Here is a 15,884-nt window from a genome sequence, read left to right as displayed (position 1 = left end):
TCACGCGGATAGTAAACGACCTGATGGTCTCACCTTAATCCCTTGGTCTAGAGGAAAATTTTTTAATTTGGGACTCCACTTGCATTGACACACTATCTCCATCTCACTTGCCTGCTGCTGAATTAACCGTGAAGAAAAAACCAATAAATATGCTCATCTTTTAGACAATTATATCTTTATTCCCTTTGCTGTGGAGACCTTCGGTCCTTGGAGTCATAATGCTAAAGGTTTGGTATCTCAAATCGGCCAAATTTTGATCTCCATTACTGGTGATCCCTGATGCACGAATTATTTTTGTCAACGCTTAAGTATAGCTATTCAATTATAGAAATGCAATGAGCGTTTTAGGTACTTTTCCCGAATCCAGCCCTTTAGACGAACTTTTCCTTCTTTAAAATTTATTAAATACTTCTGTAAATCTGAACATTGTAATTGTTTCGCCTTGTGTATGCACATTTTGATGTTGTTTACCAGTATGTACTTAATTCGAAATTTTCTCGGGCTTCCAGCCAGGTCATAAGTTGGTGATCCACCGACGTTTCAAGGATGTTCATCTTCCTCATCTTCAGGGTTAAATGATATCTGAGGGTACCTAGTTTCTTAATTTATAGTGCCAGAGGGAGTCAGTCGAGGAGCTGTGCGCCGATTGGTTGTTATTAGTGCAGACCACGGCGAGAACGTTGCCGACGTGTCGTCTTGCTTTGTGCTTTCCGGCTGAATGATCTTGGGTCTCATAGTGGGCTCGGCGGACGAGTTCTCCGCTGATGACGGCCCGTCGTCCGGGCGGTGAGAAATTTAATATCCGGTGACCATGCCGCGCTTAGTTGGAGACCTGAGTCCCGGTTCAGGTTACCGTGTTCCGCCGCTATGGCCAGGGTTTCTTTTACTCTTCTATCCCAATAGCCTGCACACTTTACCAGGACCTCGGTGTTATTGAAATTAGCCCTATGGCTTTTTTTCAATGCAATGTTCAGCCAATCCGGATTTTTCGGGCTGCATCAATCTGATGCTTCTTTGATGTTCCGAAAGACGCGTCGCTATTGTGCGTCCAGTCTGTCCAATGTAAGCCGCATCACATTCACACGGGATGCGGTAGATCCCTGGTACTCTGAGGCCTAGATCGTCTTTTACTGATCTGACCTTGTTCCTGATTTTTGGCGGAGGTTTGTGAATTGTTTTTATTCCATGCTTGTGAAGCAGTCTGCTTATCTTTCCCGACAACTTCCCTGTGAATGGTAGACAGGCTGTGGCTGGTTTTTCCGCTTCTAGTGAGTCCGTGATGGGCCTCTGCTGCTGCTTCTTGTGTCTTGCTCTATTCAAAGAGGCCGTGATGTCTTTAGCCAAATATCCATTCTGCTGGAGGGTGAGCTTCAGGTGTTGAAATTCAGTGTCTAATTGCTCCGGGTCCGATATAGAGACTGCTCTATGGGCCAGTGTGTTAAGTATGCCCATCCGCTGCGCTTTGTGATGGAAAATATTCGCGTTCAGGTACAAGTTGGTGTGTGTGGGTTTACGGTATACCGCATGGCCAAGAGATCCGTTGTTATTTCTGGAGATAAGGATGTCCAGAAATGGGAGTTTACCGTTCGTTTCAACCTCCATAGTGAACTGGATCTGGGGTCGTAGACTGTTTATATGCCTGAGAAAATCTGGTAATGTGTCTTGTCCATGAGCTCCCACCAGACAGCGCGGAAGAAATACGCCGAGAAGTTGCCAGGGCTGTTACCAAGGCCACCATTCCTAAGCCCAACATCAGCCGAGAGGAGAATAGAGCCTTGCAGATGCTTGGGAAGAACGACAACTTAGTCGTTCTGCCAGCGGATAAGGGAAACGCCACAGTCATCCTTTCCTCCACGCAGTATCAGGAGAAGATCGATCAACTGCTGAACGATCCGGCCTATAAAATTCTCCAGAAAGATCCCACCAGCTCAGTAGAGAGAGACACACCAACCAGCTAATCAAGAAATCCAGTCTCCGCGCCGAGAGTAAGCGGTTAGTTTCACCGTCAGGCAGTATACCACCCAGGTTATATGGTCTACCCAAGATACATAAGCCGGAGGTACCACTAAGGCCTATAGTGGATGCGATTGGCAGCCCTACGTATCACTTGGCTCGCTATCTCACCAACCTGCTGCAACCACTGGTGGGTGGGTGCGTACATCATGTGAAGAACTCTACACAATTTGTACAGATCCTCGACAACATCAAAGTGAAACCGTCCGACCTTCTAGTCAGCTTCGATGTAGTGTCCCTCTTCACCAGGGTTCCACTCTCGGAAGCTATGCTACTGCTTTCCGATCAATTTCCACCTGACATCACGGAATTGTTCCGCCACACGCTCACCTCCACATATTTTCTACAGAACAACACCTACTATGAACAGATAGACGGAGTCGCCATGGGTTCTCCGCTTTCACCAGCCATCGCCAACTACTATATGGAGCATCTGGAGCATGAAATACTAGCTACAGCGCCATTAAAGCCTACACATTTCTTCAGATACGTAGACGATACGTTCGTCATCTGGCCTCATGGACAAGACACATTACCAGATTTTCTCAGGCATATAAACAGTCTACGACCCCAGATCCAGTTCACTATGGAGGTTGAAACGAACGGTAAACTCCCATTTCTGGACATCCTTATCTCCAGAAATAACAACGGATCTCTTGGCCATGCGGTATACCGTAAACCCACACCAGGGGCGTATTTTGCGGGCTACCGGGGCTACCAGCGGTAGCCCAAGGAAATTACAAAAGAAAAAGTTTATAATATAACATAATGTAATAATTTTGTATTATTAGTTTTACCATAGTAATTAAAATTAAAGTAATTGTTAGATATATTTTGTGTAATAATAGGGTCAGCGGTAGCCCAAACCCTTTAACCAGTATACGCCACTGACCCACACACACCAACTTGTACCTGAACGCGAATAGTTTCCATCACAAAGCGCAGCGGATGGGCATACTTAACACACTGGCCCATAGAGCAGTCTCTATATCGGACCCGGAGCAATTAGACACTGAATTTCAACACCTGAAGCTCACCCTCCAGCAGAATGGATATTTGGCTAAAGACATCACGGCCTCTTTGAATAGAGCAAGACACAAGAAGCAGCAGCAGAGGCCCATCACGGACTCACTAGAAGCGGAAAAACCAGCCACAGCCTGTCTACCATTCACAGGGAAGTTGTCGGGAAAGATAAGCAGACTGCTCCACAAGCATGGAATAAAAACAATCCACAAACCGCCGCCAAAAATCAGGAACAAGGTCAGATCAGTAAAAGACGATATAGGCCTCAGAGTACCAGGGATCTACCGCATCCCGTGTGAATGTCATGCGGCTTACATTGGACAGACTGGACGCACAATAGTGATGCGTCTTTCGGAACATCAAAGAAGCATCAGATTAATGCAGCCCGAAAAATCCGGATTGGCTGAACATTGCATTGAAAAAAGCCATAGGGCTAATTTCAATAACACCGAGGTCTGGTAAAGTGTGCGGGCTATTGGGATAGAAGAGTAAAAGAAACCCTGGCCATAGCGGCGGAACGCGGTAACCTGAACCGGGACTCGGGTCTCCAACTAAGCGCGGCATGGTCACTGGCTATTAAATTTCTCACCACCCGGACGACGGGCCGTCATCAGCGGAGAACTCGTCCGCCGAGCCCACCGTGAGACCCAAGGTCATTCAGCCGGAAAGCACAAAGCAAGACGACACGTCGGCAATGTTCTGGCACTAATAACAGCCAATCGGCGCACAGGTCCTCGGCTGACTCCCTCTGGCGCTATAAATTAAGGAGCTAGGTACCCTCAGATATCATTTAACCCTGAAGATGAGGAAGATGAACATCCTCGAAACGTCGGTGGATCACCAACTTATGACCTGGCTGGAAGCTCGAGAAAATTTCGAATTATCACGTCGCCAGGAAAGCTTCAGTAGTATGTACTTATTGTTAAAATAATGTTCTATCTTATCAATGTATTAATGTTGTTGAGTTATGTTTATTAGTTAATAAAACATGATACCAGTGTATAATATAATATAATATAATATAATATAATATAATATAATATAATATAATATAATATAATATAATATAATATAATATAATTATAATATAATATATAATATAATATAATAAAATATAATATAACTTTTCCCCTATTTCTGGCAATCATACAGACACCCTTCTACTTTATTTTTTGGTTCTGATACAATTATGTCTCAATCAGGTTGCCAACAAGGGGATCCGGCTGGCCCTTTACTTTTTAGTCTAACAATTCATCCCCTTATTAAAGAACTTATTAGCGAACTCAACCTTTTTTACTTAGATGATGGTTGCTTAAGTGGAGCCCCTTCAGATGTTTTGCAAGATCTTAATAAAATCATTCAATTCGGTTCAACTATTGGGTTAGAACTTAATCCTAATAAATGTGAAATTTATTTTTGTTCTAAGTTTAATCAAACTGTTTTCTCTTCTTTTCAAAAACTTGCTCCGGGTATTTTACTACTGTCAAAATCCACTTTAACGATTCTTGGATCTCCCGTCTTTTTGGAAGCTGTTGATCACATCGCTGAAGAAAAACTAATTTCTTTGCAATATTTCATCGATCGTTTAAAACTAATAATACATCCTCATATTTCTTATTTTCTCCTTAAAAATTGTTTTCTAATCCCTAAGATGACTTACTTTATGCGTACTACTCCTTTATGGCTTCTTCCAACTTTCCTATATAAAGCTGATTCTCTTTTTCGATCCAGTTTGGAAATGATCCTCAATATAAGTTTTACTGATACTAGTTGGACTCAAGCCTCTCTCCCAATTAAATTTGGTGGTGTGGACATTCGGAAACTTTCTGACGTTTGTATGCCTGCTTTTCTTTCTTCTGCCTTTGGAGTTTTCCATTGCATCAAATCGCTCTTTCCTTTATACAGTGATGCAGCTGAAATCTGTCATGTGCGTGATGCTCTGATTAGTTGGTATACTTCCTCACAAACCACTCATCCTCCTGCCCATCCTGAATTTCAAAAACAGTGGGACGTTATCTTTCCCCCCCCCCCCAAAAAAAAATAGATAAACTACTTTCTTCTTTCACATCCGAACAAGACATTGCACGTCTCCTAGCTCTTCAAGAGAGTGAGTCTGGAGCTTGGTTACACGCATTACCTTCTCTTCACATCGGCACTCTAATAGATAGTACATCATTCAAAATTGCAATGGTTGTAAACTCTGCCAGTCACACCAATGTATTTGTGGGGGAATTGCTGATATTTACGGTCATCATGCACTCAGCTGTGCGAGGAGCAAGGGTCGCATTCCCAGACAAACATCACTCAATGATATCATTAAAAGATCTCTGACTTCTTGTGGCATCCCGTCTCTTTTGGAACCACCAGGTATTAGTCGCGCAGATGGTAAACGACCCGTTGGTCTGACCTTAATTCCATGGTCTAGAGGAAAATCTTTAATTTGGGACTCCACTTGCGTTGACACTCTAGCTCCATCTCACTTACCGAATACCTCCAGACGTGCAGCATCTGCTGCTGAATTAGCCGTGAAGAAGAAAGTCAATAAATATGCTCATCTTTTAGACAATTATATCTTTGTCCCATTTGCTGTGGAGACCTTCGGTCCTTGGAGTCATGACGCTAAAGTTTTGGTATCTCAAATCGGCCAAATTTTGATCTCCATTACTGGTGATCGCCATTGCACTACTTATTTGCGTCAACGCTTAAGTATTGCTATTCAACGCGGAAATGCAATGAGCGTTTTGGGTACTCTTCCAGAGTCCAGCCCTTTGGACGAACTTTTTCTCCTGTAAAATGTTTTATCTCTATGTAAATGTTTATATTTAGTTTTTATATATGTGTAATTGTAACAGTGAAAATATTGTTAATCAAATAATTTTTTATTTATTTATTTTTTTCATAAGTGTATATTGTTTTTGGGAGTTTTTTTTTTGTAATTAAATAACTTAAATAATGATGCATATAATATAATATAATATAATATAATATAATATAATATAATATAATATAATATAATACAATAATGACACAACACAATACAACATAATTATATTATTATTAGTAGTACCGGTAGTAGTATTATTACTATTATTATTATTATTATTATTATTATTATTATTATTATAATTAGGTACATTATTACAAGTTAATCAGAGACAGCAATACAATTACAGAAAACTTATAGTTATGAAATAGTCCTCATTTGAATTTGGTGGGTATGGTATAGCAATACTACGTGGAAAAATGGCAACATTATTAACTCGTGTTGAATCCCAGAGTAAAGCAAACATCCGGAGGTATAAGAGTCCCCCAATCAGAATATAAATAAACTAAAAAATGACTATCACAAGGCGCAGTGTCCAGCACTACACCCTTTAATATTATGATTATAATCATCCACCATTACAGCTAAGAGAGGACAACATACAAGATGATTTGATAATTTGGACTTCAGCATCTCCCCCTAATAAGCATAAAATACTTGCAGATCAAATGAAAAAAACCAGCAAGCTACCAGTACCGGTACCTGAATAGTATACAAAAAAAAAATGAAATGCTCATAAACATGATAAAATCAAATTATGAGCCTCTATACATTACCGGTATGTCATTCACAATTATCATTGACTAATATCACAGTCTAGTATATACAGTCACGAAGCTCAATACGTAGTAAATATGCATCCATAGATAGTTGCTAACCACTAGGATCGCTAATATTGCCTCATTACAGACAATGCGAAATAGTACCGGCACACTCAATTGTTCCCAGCACCCTCACAACTCAAGCTTCGTGACTGTATATACTAGACTGTGCTACTATAGTGAACAATAATAATAATAATAATAATGATTTATTTTAGCTGGCAGAGTTAAGGCCGTAAGGCCTTCTCTTCCACACAACCAGCAAAAAGTGTATATACATATGCATGAACTTACAAAGAATTCAACAATTTGATTTAGATAAGAGTTACATGTATACAAGAGTTATTTACGAATTAAACAACAAAATACTATGAACTATTAATTAAACACTGAAATAAACTGTGTAGCAGAATTAAACTAAAATACATAGAATGTTAATATATTTCAAATTATATTAGATAATAGAAAGAGATTATTATGAGACAATTTTGAAAATGCAGCACAATCAGGATGATGTCTAAAGAAAAAAAGCAACAGTGTAGTCTGTAATATTTTAAATCAGTATGATTGGAGTGAAATGCTAATAAGGTTATCTTTTAAGCTGTTCTTAAAGGTGTTTGTTGTCTTGCAGCCCCTAATACTTTGTGACAAGGAATTCCATTGACGCGAGGTGGATATTGTAAAAGATGAGGAATAACAAGATGTTCTATGAAGAGGTATATTTAGCGTGCCACAGATAAGTGATCTGGTATTTACGTCGTGGTTAGAGTATAGATAAGAGAAACGAGACGAAAGGTAATTTGGTGTTGAGGTGTGCAGAATTCGAAAGAGTTGACAATAAGATAATAGAGAAAACAGAAAACTACAAATACCGGTATTGGATCCTACACTTGATTCCAAACTAACATGGAAAAATCATATAGACATAACATAAACAGAACTCAAACAAAACTCAGATTATTGAAAAGACTGACAAGAAGTACTACAGGGGGTTTTTCTCAGACTATTCTCAACATAGTATTTACCTAAAACACAGTCTTTAAAACTATATATTGCAATATGTTTTCGTTATGAGTATTGAAGAACGGGTGGCTGTTGTCAGTGTTCGATTGTACGCTTTAACATATCTAGAGGTGCAACAGCAGTTTACATGTAAATTCCAAAAGTGCTAACACAAGCAAACATCGGACTCTTTGTCAGTAAATTTCAGAAGACAGGAAATGGTGACCATGTTCTGGTAGACTTTCTATGCCCGAGAAGATTGCCGAATGTATTCTAGAAGCTTTCAAGAGGAATTTTCAAGCATTGAGTCGTTGTTTAAGTAATCAGCTAGATATGTCAAGATCAACTGTTTTGAAGGTTTTGAAGTTCACACCAAAAAAGCATGCTTATCACATTCAGGTGTTGCACAAACTAGACGACGAATATTATGCAGCTTGTAGGCAATATGTTAGGATTTGAAGCCAAAAGTAAATGTATGACTTGAGTTCACAAAAACCACTGCTTATGGTGCCTTTATGTTCGCAGAAGCTACCATTACAGGTAACACTTACTTGGATATGCTGGAACAATTTCTTCAATCACTACCACAACATGATGACATTGTTGACACCATTATCTTTCAGGAAGATGGAGCAACCCCTCATTTTGCGTTAGTTGTGAAAACATCCTTCAACCAACGCTTTCCCAATAGATTAATAGACAGATGTTCAACACTAGCATGGTTATGGCCATCGCGTTCACCTGATTTGACGTTCTTAGACTATTTTGCTTGAGAGTTATCAAGTCAAGAGTGCACAAAACCAAAGTACGAAATCTAAGAACATGAAGAATCGAATTCCAGATACATCTGCAGCGATTTCTAGCGACATGCTTACGAAGTCTTTAGGGGTTCATTCAAATGTTGAACACAGTGCTTTGAAGTGAATGGCGGTCATGTTGAATTACGATGAATTACATATGTACATACCATAACAATATATACAGTTCATGTCCACACCTGTGGAGTAACGGTCAGTGCGTCTGGCCGCGAAACCAGGTGGCCTGGGTTCGAATCCCGGTCGGGGCAAGTTACCTGGTTGAGGTTTTTTCCGGGGTTTTCCCTCAACCCAATACGAGCAAATGCTGGGTAACTTTCGGTGCTGGACCCTGGACTCATTTCACCGGCATTATCACCTTCATTTCATTCAGACACTAAATAACCTAGATGTTGATAAAGCATCGTAAAATAACCCAATAAAAAAAAAATACAGTTCATGTCCGAATAATCATTATTTCATTAAAATGTATCCAGACTTCATGTTTACTTTGCATATAGTTCCTATGTCCTGAATTTGTTTCGATAAAAATTTGTCGGAATAGTCAAATTACAAGCACTGAAGTTCAGGCTTCCTGACTATGATGCCAGTACACCAGCTCATGGGAAGTCTTGTTATTAATCACAGAGATTTAGACTTGTAGCTGAGAAAATGCGAAAACTAAATATAGGCCTAATCAACTAGTTTCTGAAATCTTATCTTTACAAGGAAAGTGTCAGTGAGCTCATATCGAGACCTGCCTTGAAATTTCGCTGACAAAAGGGGCGTCTTGTCAGAACGCCACATGCCACAAATCAGCTGTGGGTTTCAACTGCAAGATCCTGAGATCGAAGGTGCAATGTCGCCTGAAAAAACAACCATGCAGCAGCAATTCGACAACCCTCATCAACAGTGGTGGGAAGAGGCGGAGAATACTGTGATATTGCCAGGCGGCTGCACAGGGGTGCACAAACCCAGTGGTAAAACTCCATGCATTTCCTCTAGTGTTTAGTTTTTTTTTAAGTTGGTTATTTAACGACGCTGTATCAACTACTAGGTTATTTAGCGTCGATGAGATTGGTGATAGCGAGATGATATTTGGCGAGATGAGGCCGAGGACTCGCCATAGATCACCTGACATTCACCTTACGGTTGGGGATCCAGTGTTTCTATTTCGATTTGATATCGGAAGCTTACAGTTTGAGATCATAGCTAATTTTTGGTGAATGGGCATTTTATAAGATACCGTACCGGTACCGTATAGATTCTGTCAACGAAATTTCAAGGTAGGTTTCAATACATGCTCATTGATAGTTCCCTTGTTAGAAATACAGTACGTATACGGAATTAGAAAAAATAGAATGGTACCGGTACAGAAATGAATCAATATTGCGTAAATCTGACGGCTATGAATGAATAACCAGCATTTAAAAGATATTCTGAGTCGCAAAAATTAACAAAATTGTTACATTCGTAGACGTATCTTTGCATCATATAGAGTAAAACTTGGTAATATTGTGATAGTTCTTTTTGAGAATTCACTACAATTTTACTGAGCGAGAGGAGAACCGGTTTTGTGCAGCAACTTGTCCACAAACATCCCCTTAATACGTTGACGCAAAAAAAAAAAAAAAAAAACGATCTTTCTCTCGCTCAGTAAAATTGTAATAGATTCCCAAAAACACCTATCACAATATTACTCACATCATATTACCAACCTTTACCCTACATGAAATGCTTGCGATCCTTAGAATAACAATCTGTGACACACAAACACTGACACTGAAAATTTTGTCTTACATTCCAAGTTCTAGGAGTTTCAACGTAAAGCGTCATGTAACTACCATTAAACACAAACGTGCTAATGATGGCATATTGAATTCTGAGACTCGAGTTACACTGCCTCAGCTGCCGCGCGATCCGCCAATTCGTGCGTCAAATTCTCCCTCGTGAACAAGTCTATGCTCGTGAATATCCGATGTTACGAAAATACCACAGAGCTTATGGGCTGTTACCAGTACGTGATTTCACCCCCCCCCCCCCATCGAATGAAGTAATTTACTTCCCTTGCTTTGTTTCAATTATTTACCCTTCAGTTCTTGCAGAACCTGTAATGATCCGTTTATATACCGTAGTAATAGAAAAAAAGACATTAAATGTCCTTTAAATTGATAGTTTTCTACAATTTAAATGACGCAACATCAACGCACTTGAAGGAACAGCCTTGCCTATGTTAACAGCACAGCAGTAAAGCGAACGAATCCTTGTGGCCAGTGCAGTGGTACAAAGAGACTTGCAACATTCTCAGCAGGGGCGGCTTTTATTAAGGGGCACATGGGCACGTGCCCTCCCAGTGATTTTTATTATCGTGTTATGACTATATTATAATACAATTTAATTGCATTATGAAATAATAACTTAAAGAGTTTCACATTTTCATTGCTACTAATGTTTTCAGAATGTGTAGTAGTCTACGAAACCCGTTTTCTGAACAGGTAATAAAATGGGCTCTCTCTTCTCGTGCCCAGCGATGCACGAGGAAGGGATGGAGGTGCGAGGTATAGGAAGGCGGAGCTCTTTGCCTCAGGCCGTGTGCTTTGGGCACTGTATTTGCCGTGCCCACCGAGTCTCTTTAGTTTAGGAACAGTCCAATTAGCTGCGTGCCATTTTAGGGGTGTTGATACTTGCTGAATAGCAGACGACATTTTACAGCTAAACTTGACATGAAAAACGTTAAATGTAAGTTTACTAATTTAGAAGCTCGACTCATTGTATAAATCACGTGAGTATGTATATATAGATATTCATTTGTCACAGTTATGTTGTTAATGCTCCCTGTAAACTTTTATGCTTCCATCGTATCCAAAAAAAGAAAGTTTACATTACAATACATGGAGTTGGCAGTTTTCAAAAAGCTTTGTCACTGACAATAGAGAAACTTGGCGGGCGTTTTGTCGCCTTCAGTGCACACTACAGTTTTCAACTGAGTTTCCCCAAGTCTAGTGCTGCGGTAGTAAGAAGGCAGGCAGCTGCGTGATCTGTGAGTACGAACGAGTGAGAATCAGCACATTTCTGTGAATTACACTTAGAATTCCATTTAACTTTCCTCTGGGCGTAGCAGTGCTCTCAATTGAGAGAAAGATGGTACATTCTATTCCGAACTTCAACAATAGAGTTATAGAGGTTTTTTCTCGCAGAAAGAACCGAAAAATGGAGCTCATCTACAAGAATTAGAAAGGTTAATGCACATAAATTGGTTTTATATGTTTTTAATTTTCAGGGTTCATCATTAAGGTTGTGCCCCACTTGACAGAATGGCCTTCGGCCGCCACTGATTCTCAGTGATCATCATCTGGCTCTCTAGAGATTTTTTTATATGAACAGTGCTTTGATCATCATAATTTATTGTACAGTTTAAATTATAAGTGGCTAGTTTCCTGTCTTTGTGTATTAAACGAATTTTAAAACAAGGCTGAAGTTCCGTAGAGAAAAAGTGGAGAAGTGCTTAGGAGAAAGAAGCGACAAATTGTGTTGCGTGTTTTTAATTAACATGAAATCAAAACATCCCGAACAAAGTGTAAACTGGATTGTAAATGAAACTGCTTCAGCAACTGGTGTTTAAAGAAATCCTGTTTTCAGAATACGTAAGGAAGCAGAATAAGGACCACTATGATACTGATCAAGAAGCGAGAAAAACGGAAGGTGTGGGTAAATACTGATGCGCCGAAACTTCTGATGACGCGGAAAATATGCGAACCACTACTGTAAATCGACTGACATCATCTGGCCGACCTTTCACCCAGCCGCTAAGTCCCAACTCGTCATTATCAGCTTGCTGAATTTCTCTCTAGTGTTGTCACCTACTTTCGATTAGTGGTCGACATAACATAGTTTTCACCATCAGACGTGGTAACACAGCAACTGACGCAATCATGAGAATCGCACTCCAGTTCCAAGTAGCTTGGCACTCTCACGCTACAACTGATAAGTGACAGGGGCGTATTTTGCGGGCTACCGGGGCTACCGGCGGTAGCCCAAGGAAATTACAAAAGAAAAAGTTTATAATATAACATAATGTAATAATTTTGTATTATTAGTTTTACCATAGTAATTAAAATTAAAGTAATTGTTAGATATATTTTGTGTAATAATAGGGTCAGCGGTAGCCCAAACCCTTTAACCAGTATACGCCACTGATAAGTGATAAGTACTGCACTAGCGCTCGATTTTCTAGGTCAAAGTCACAGAAGTTTTGGTAGTACAGAGTACAGTAATAGGAAAGTGAAATACAACGATTTTGTTAGGCATGGGATACGGCGTAAAGTGCAGAAATAAACCGCCGACGTTGAACGAAGTTTTGGCAGCAATTAAAGTGACCCTGAGCTTCCAAACTTCACAAGATCGACCTTTTATTTGCTGTTGAAAGAACTGGACTTCGTTTACGAACAGAGGGATAACAAGGCGATGCTTATTGAAAGGGATGACATGGCGTCACAAGTACTGTACCTGAGACGAATAAAAGTATATAGAGGTGAAGGTCGAAATATTGTCTACAAAGATGAAACTTGGGTGAATACTGGAATAACAGTAGAAAAGAACAAGGGCGGCCCGTCCTTATGTGCTACAGTGCTACAGCACAATGATAATTTTTGCTCAAATAATGTATTTGCAATACCACCATAGTATTTGATCTGCCATTTGACAATTTCCCGTGGTTATGTTCACGATGCGTTATAGAGTGTTTAGTCTTCGCTCTTTGGTGCCTCAGACGGTACGTTGTGCTACTCATAACTCGATATGAGAATATAGACAACTAATGCGCATGTGCGAAGCTGAAATCACGCTCTGATTGGCTATTTTTACGCGGGGAAGTGCTGTAGTCAGCTTCAGCACAACACAGCTTGGAGATTACAAAAGTAAAGCGTAACGAAAGAATGCTTGTTTGTGGAAGAACTCGGAACTATGTACAATTTGTTTGGTAATTCAAGTGTCCGACCGCTGCTGCCATCTACCTGGTTTTTGAGGTTCCTCCTGAATCAGTCAGTCTAGAAAATTGAAGCCAAGGAATTATGTGACAATATAATTCAGGAAACTACTTCTCGTTTCAGTCTTTAAGCTACCTAGACGCAACAAAATTGTTAAACAGCAAATTTTTTGACAATTTTTCGCATAATTTTCCTGAACGCGAACTTGAAGTTGCTGTCAACAGCTATACTGTACTGAACAAAAGAGTGTTAAAGACACAACTTGGGGTTCAATATGGAAGACCCGATTTCCGAAATATAGATGGAGCTGTTCAATTGTTACAATACATAATATAGCATCCAACAATTCACAGGATCCATTCTGTGAAGTAACGAAGTTGTTAAATATTTTGGTTACAATACCAATGACCACTGCTGAGCCAGAAAGATGTTTTTCTTTCTTTAAATGCATAAAAACGTTTTTAAGGAACACTATGTCCCAGGATCACCTCACTGCTCTTGCAATACTGTCAATAGAAAAGAGTATGATGTCCAAGATGGAGGGCTTAACACCAGGGTAATTGACAAGTTCTGCAGTAGGAAGGAACGCCGTATGGACTTCATATTTCATCACTAGGCGAGTCTCAAATTAAGATAAATTCATATAAGTGTATACAGTAGGCCGATATGGAGATTGTAGCACAGTCATTTTTTTGACCACCAGCCGCTACTGGAAAAGAAGTGGGCAGACACTGCCAGGCAAGCCTTCCTTGCAGGTCTTTCCACTGGTTAAGGACTCCTAGAGATCGCAGGCCTCGATTTGCAATTGTTCATGCCGGCAACGAACACAGATTTGTCCCGAACGCAAAATTGGTATTTCTGTGTAAGAAAACACATATCGGTACACACAAAGAAATGAATAGTAAGAATCGTACTTTGTGGAGAAGCTTGTTCCAAACCTGCCTCCACGATCAGTGATAGTTGTCGACAATGCTTCGTATCATAGCAGGAGGATGGAACAGTTGCCTACAAAGTCGTGGAGAAAAGGCAGAATGCGAGAGTGGCTTAAGTCGCACAACTTCGTGCATGAAGAGAAATGCTGAAAAAAGGATCTGATGGACATAATAAACAGTGTGAAATGGAAATACGATACGTATAGAATCGATAAACTTGCAAAGGAAAATGGACACACAGTACTTAGTTTATCCCCTTATCATTGTGAGTTAAGCCCTATAGAATATGCTTCAGATCCTCTTCTTTGCAGTTGAAGTTATTGCGATGCTTGTGAATCTCAATTGCTTCCTGATATAGTTGGGGGAAATAATGAGTCGTCTTGCTGAGGATGTCTGTGTCCTTGAATTGTATTTCGTGACTCCCATCTTACAACCATGTTCCGCCACCGTCGACTTATCTGTCTAAGTCTGCAGTTCCATTGGTGTTCTGTTAGCCTGGTTTTGATGCTCCATTGTGCTGTGCCGCAGGAGCATGGGATGCCATATGCTCCCATGGCAACCAACTTGTCTCGCTTGTCCTTGGCAGATTTTAGCATATTTTGGACCTGTTTAGTCGGCAGGAAAATCAGTATCTTGCTGATCCAGTCAGTGACATTCCTGTGATATGGGAAGTCGACAGTGCCCTTGAGCCAAGTCTTGAGTTGGTATGTTCAGTTCTCTTCTGGGATGTATGGCCCTCATAATCTCTGGTGTTGAGTAACTGTCCTTAGTGATGTTTTAAGGTGATCTATTTCTTGTCGGAGGACGAACAGTAGTGGGATCAGATGAAACAGGTACATCTAGGAGAACACTTCGACCAAGGATACCTCACCACTGATTATGTTTGCCGCAGTAGCAGACAAAACGTCTGGTAGTAACAACACCAGTAGACCACGGCATCTTAGCCCGGAAGACTTGCACCACATAGAACCAGCCGTGAAAGCCTACTTTTTTTTAAATTTTATTTTAGTAGGTTATTTTACGACGCTTTATCAACATCTTAGGTTATTTAGCGTCTGAATTGAGATGGTGATAATGCCGGTGAAATGAGTCTGGGGTCCAACACCGAAAGTTACCCAGCATTTGCTCATAATGGGTTGAGGGAAAACCCCGGAAAAAACCTCAACCAGGTAACTTGCCCCGACTGGGAATCGAACCCAGGCCACCTGGTTTCACGGCCAGACGCGCTGACCGTTACTCCACAGGTGTGGACGAAAGCTTACGTGCTAAGATTAATGTTTCTTTTGTAAGTAAACTTAACAAGCTTTGACTTGTGTGGGTTCATCACTACTATCCATTCTTTTCACCAGACGTCTATTTTACCACAAAAGGCATTAAGTGTCAATATGGCAGAATCACAAGTACCTTTAGTCAAAATAGCAATATCATTTGCAAATTGTGCTATGATTAAATTATCCTGAGACAGAAAATCTGCAGTGTAGACAATATAA

The sequence above is a fragment of the Periplaneta americana genome, chromosome 4, assembly GCF_040183065.1.
Source record: "Periplaneta americana isolate PAMFEO1 chromosome 4, P.americana_PAMFEO1_priV1, whole genome shotgun sequence".
Classification (NCBI taxonomy): Eukaryota; Metazoa; Arthropoda; class Insecta; order Blattodea; family Blattidae; genus Periplaneta; species Periplaneta americana.
This window is presented reverse-complemented; position numbering follows the sequence as displayed.